Here is a 6,062-nt window from a genome sequence, read left to right as displayed (position 1 = left end):
AGAGAGACAGAGAGACACCTGCAGCCCTGCTTCCCCACTCATGAAGCTTTCCCCCTGCAGGAGGGGACCAGGGGCTCGACCCTGGGTCCTTGTGCCCTGTAACATGTGCGCTCAAGCAGATGGGATACCATCTGTCCCCCTCTCCATACCTTTACGCACAGGAAAGTAAGGGAAGAGGTTAAAGAAAATTACGGGGCTGTTTCACTCATATGTGGAATGTAGATAATCAAATATATGAGTAGATGTACATGCAAAAAATAAACTATCAGTTCTAGAGAATGACAGTGCTTGAGTGAGTGTGGCATAAAGTATACCTCTAAAAGTTTATCATTTTGAAGCTTTGCACACTCACTGGTCATGAATCAAGTCCATATGTGTGGCGCTGATTGTTCACACTATGTAAACATTCTCTCTGTAGGGAGAACTTTGAGCTCTATATTTTCCATTTAGTTTATCTAACTTATCCCTTTTCCTTGCAGTCACTGGTGTGATGTATCCTTGTTTTAACAGAAAAACAAGTGCATTTTGAAACAGTAGTTATGCTTTACTTTTTTCTTCAAATGCAACAGAATGGCTAGTCTCTCAGTAATTCTTGTAATCAATTTACTTCAGTCATGATCTTGATTGGTTTAATTGTGGTCCTGAGAAATAAACTCAGACCTCTGCATGCATGCATGATATTGCTTACACTTTCCACAAGAAATTCAAGTAGTATACATAATTTATCAGTCCTATTTTACAAGTGAGGAAGCTAGGACACAGACTACTGAAGTAACTTCTATATTAAACTCCAGACTTTCTAGCTAGTGAAAGAATGGTATGTGAAGGTTTAATAAAACCTGAGTTAAGATGAGCTGTGATGCTAATGTTAGAAATAGGAATTAGAAAAAATTGGGGGTACTGGGTAGCGACACACCTGGTTAAGTTTACATGGTACCCTATTCAAAGACCCAAGTTCGAGGCCCCAGTCCTTACCTACAGAAGTGAAACTTCACTAGCAGTAAAGCATGGCTGCATGTATCCTTCTTACTCCCTTCTCTGTCTCATGCTCCCCTCTAAATTCCTCTGTTTGATTAAATAAAATGTAAATTAAAAAGAAACAATGGTTTTCTGGGGCAGGAGATTCATTATCAGTCATGCAGGTGCCAAGCCTCAGGCCATATAATAACCCTGGTGATAATAAAAAAAGAGGAGAGAGATTGTAGATTCTTTTTTTAAAAATATTTTTATTTTATTTTTATTGGATAGATAGAAATTGAGAGAATGGGAGGGAAATAGATAGACACCTACAGCCCTGCTTCACCACTTGTGAAGCTTCCCCCCTGCAGGAGGGGGGACCAGGGCTTGAACCTGGACCCTGGCGTATTGTCATGTGTGCGCTTAACTAGGTGCACCACCGTCTGGTCCTGAGAAAGATTCTTCAAAGGGCAAATTTTAAGCAAAAATTTCAAAGGAATGAGATTAAGACCTTCACACAGTAGTAAAGTTGGGAGACCATATACAAGGAAGAAGATCAGTATGGAGAGGAGTGAAAGTACTGAAGGGCACAGTGAAACAGCATGTGGTTCTGATCAGGATGTTAGAAGAAATCACTAATCAAATCCTTGTGGAATGGCAGAGAGAACTGCTGAGTCAGGTAACATCTTCTGTCTTCTGACTATTAGTTTACCTGCCTGTTTTGGAGAATGCTGATTGTGTATTCAGGTAACAAGTGAGAGTCGACAAGACAAAACTAAGGCTTGTCACTTTTTCTATTCACTGAGAGTGCTTCAGCGTCACTATTCAGAGCTCAGACACTCTTTCCAGACTGCTATTCTTAATATTGTATGTATCATAAGCAAGAAAACAATCAAATTGCTGTCTCTAATAACACTGCCCAATAGCTCATTTGTGAATTTATTAGCTTCACTTGTGTCATTAGATTAACAGTAGAATGCAAAGCAGGGCATGTGATTTAAATGGAGGTGAGTGAAAATTGTAGAACCGCTAAATTACAGGACACTAGCTAAGCGCTGGGAATAGCAAAGGCAAAATTGAAAGGCAAAACAAAAGTCTGACTCTTTGTCCCACTAATTTTACAACTTTGCCTAGAGCTGGTGTGAAAAAGCTATAAGAGCAGCTATTTTAATAAAGAAAATAATTAGTAGGAGGAGAAGTGAAAAGAGTTTATTACTCTCAATATTTTGTAATAAGAGATTATTTTGCAGCAGTTATGAATGAGATAGCTGGAATGAGATAACATTGCACAAAAGCCAAACTGCAGGATTTTGAAAATAATGTGGGGGTTAATTCGTATACTGCTGCTAGACTAAAGTCTACCATGGTGGCAATACCTACATCATGGACTTGTTAAAGTTATAAATCAAGCTTCTTTTAGTCCCTTTTCCTTGAATTCCTTCCACCCAATATGCACAACTCCTTTAAGGTGGCTTGAAAGTTAACTAAAGTAAGTTTCAGAACAAGATGTTTAATAAGAACTCTGTAAGAATTCACTAACAACTTCTTTCCTCTCCTAAGGTCAAAGGAGTTAAGGTTTTTTTTTTTTCTTTTTTTAAAGATTTTATATATTTATTAATGAGAAATATAGGAGGAGAGAGAAAGAACCAGACATGACTCTGGCACATGTGCTGCCAGGGATCGAACTCAGGACCTCATGCTTGAGAGTCCAAAACTTTATCACTGTGCCACCTCCCGGACCATAGGAGTTAAGGTTTTTATATGGAGGTGAAGAATTCATTCCAAGTTCATCATACTTAGGTGTCACAGAAGGAAATAAAAGCAACCTGTTTTCATACTTTTGGTTTCCTGACTTTTAAAAACATGAGATATCAATAAAAACAATACTGGTTGAAACCAAAGTTGAAGTCAGTTTAGGAGGAAACTATAGCAGATTATTGTCTTTTATAGCATAGCCATGACTCAGAGGATGGGAGGAAGTTGAAGGTTATGAATCTTAAGTTCCTATGGTCGAAGGGGATGAAATTTTGCTGGAAAGTGATATGTAGTGATGCCCTTTTAGGGAAAATATGGAATGTACCCTTGTGACAACAGTTCTGTAATTGGAGATGGGGAATGTCTGGCACCCAGGCTATATACAATTTGTGAAATTTAGTCTGGCCCTGTTAAGGCAGCCACAGATTGGATTCAAAATTCAATAAATCTAATGTTTTTTTGATTTTTTGTTTGTTTTTTCCCCAGAGCTCTGCTCAATTCTAATTTATAGTCTTCCAGGAGATTGAACCTGGGGCTTGGGAGTCTCAGGATTAGAGTCTCTTTGCATAACCATTGTTATCTACCCCTAGGAGCTTTTTTTTTTCATAGCAAGATTAGGTGCTACTTATTAAGTTGATAACGTTGTATAATCTGTGAATGTTGTTATAAATATTTAAATGATCTTTTAGCAGAAAAAAAAATTCCCCATCCCCAGGAACAAGGTAGCGGTATACTCAGTTGAGCACACAGGCCACCAAGTGTGAGGACCTAGGTTCAAGCCACCTCCTTCCCAGCACCCCACTTGCAGGGAGGAAGTGTCATGAGCACTGAAAGAGTGATGCAGGTTCTCTCTCTCTCTATTTATGTCTTCCCTCTCCATTCATCTTTGCCCTATCAAACAGAAGAAAGAAGAGAGAGAGAAAGAGAGAGAGAGAGAGAGAAGTAAACAGAGAAAAGAAAAAGAAATAGAAGAGAGATTCCCCACTAATGCTGTACTGTTGGGAACAGTTTTACTTACAGTGAGCAAAAAAAAAAAAAAAAATTATGGGACATGAACATAACTAGTACATGGCTGATATCAACAAAATACGACATATATAAACTCACAGAAGTTGTGGGTATGAGAAGCTACTTAACCAAGCATCTGAGGGAAGTTCAGTCTTTTCATCTCCTTTCCTGCTTACCCTTTGCCTGGTTTGTGTGATAGTCTCTTGGGACCCGAGGATTACTTTCCTTGGGACCTGCACATGTGGAAGCTGAACTTGAGTGAACTAAGTTTAAATGACTCATGGATCCTACACATTTCTAGTAGCCTTTCTCTCCTATTTTCTCATCATGTTTTTAGGTTGATTTATGTCTAAATAAACCCATGTTTTTTAAACTCTACAGCAAAAGATTAACAGAAGCTTATTATTATTATTTTTTATTATACTGTAGATCAACATTTCCTCAATAAAGAGACACTGAAATTGAAGTAAACACACACACACACACAAAAACATAGAAATATCCAGGGCTAGGTGGTGGTGCACCTGGTTAAGGACGAGGATTTGAGTCACTGGTTCCCACCTGCAGGAGGAAAGCTTCACAAGTGGTGAAGCAGTGCTGCAGGTGTCTCTCTGTCTCTCTCTCTATCTCCCCCTTCCTCTCAATTTCTGGCTATCTCTATCCAATAAATAAATAAAGATAATAAACAAAGAAGAAGAAAATACAAGAATCCATGGAGCCTCTGTTTTTAAGAGAGAGAACAAGAAGTGTCAAGGAAGAATCAAGGATGATTGACTATATTATGGGAGACAGTGGGGAAGGAATGTAGAAAGTTAAAACTTGGAAGTTTATTACTGACTCAAAGGTTTATAAGACCATACTACCTGGGGTGATCTAGACTATATTTCCTATGAAGAGGTTGTTTTTCTACTCTTTATTTTAATCTTCACTCTATAACTCCTCTTCCTCCTTTGTTCTCTCCTTTAAGTTTCTGAAATTGCTCTACATTGAAGAATATCAGGGCAAAAGGGAAAGTTTACAAAAGCCTCCTATGAGGAACAAAATCAGACTGGAAGAAAACGTTATCTGGGAAAACAGTGTACCAACATCCTCTAGCATGCTCATAGTGAAGAGCCTTACCATTTTCAATGCCAAAAGAATAAAGTTAGTTAAGTAGATGGGGAAAATAAAAGTTAGATGAAGCTATAAAATATTCTGATTCCTAAAGTGAAGAAACCATTGGTGGAGCTTCTCCTTTCATTTAAGCAGCATGAATAAGACTAATTCAATAATAAATTCTTTACCTACAAGCTGTTCTGGAGTCAAGAATTCTATCTCATGCAGGTGTTCCATGTGTAAAATGCCAAAATAGATAACAGAAACCCCAGACTTACAATATTGTGGTTAGAGGAGTACTCTAAACCCTAAGACATGGTAAGAAGAATAAAGGTTTTTCAGAAACAAATATGTTTATGCTTTAATGCTGCTTCAGAGTGATTCCATTTGTTTTGAATCAGTTACAATTTGTGAGACTTAAATTCCATATGCAAACTAGTTATACTAGTAAAATTTAATGTTGCAAGGAGGGAAGACTGGTGAATTCTGTGAGAAAATACAGCTATTTTTTTTCTTAAAGGATACAAATGATACTTCAGGTCCTTAAAAATTAAATTTACTTTCAAAAATCACTTGCAGAATAGCTTATGGGCTTTATTTGGCATGCTTCTGCATCAGAGCTCCCCAAGAAGTTATGGAAACTTATACCTCTATAAATGCCAACTGTGCAATCAGGGCTGCTACTGATATAAGCGAAGAAGGAAAGGAAGTGTGAGGCCCTGTGATGATACCAGTGGACAGAGAACTAATGAGGAAACTCAGGAGAAGATCTATACCTTCATGGCCTAGTGGTAGGGCTATGAGAGTCTCTTTGCATAGCCACTGGATTATCTCTACCCCACCCTGCTTTATGTCTTGATCAGGAGTGAGTAATTAAGCTAAGACACCTACTTATAATTTAAAAGCCCTCAGCCTCCCATAGCCTACAGAGAAGAAAAAGAACAAAAAAGGCTTTAAAGTCACTGTGCTCCAACTCAGGGGTTAAAATAATATTGAAACAACTGTCAATTTCCACAACTATGAACACTTTAATTATCTTATTTAGACACAAGTCAATCCAGGCAAGAGTGATCAATAAGTTGAAGTACTGAGAGAGGAACTTCATAACATACTATATAAAATGGTTAAGACAACAAGAAGAAATATTGGAGAAATGAACCAGGACAAGAATCCAGCTAAAAGCCCCCCAAAGGTTGAACCACAAAATAGTGAGATCAATATCCAAACACTAGTTAAGGAAATAATCA

The sequence above is a fragment of the Erinaceus europaeus genome, chromosome 11 (assembly GCF_950295315.1).
Source record: "Erinaceus europaeus chromosome 11, mEriEur2.1, whole genome shotgun sequence".
In the NCBI taxonomy this organism is placed as follows: Eukaryota; Metazoa; Chordata; class Mammalia; order Eulipotyphla; family Erinaceidae; genus Erinaceus; species Erinaceus europaeus.
Note: the sequence above shows the minus strand (reverse complement) of the source record.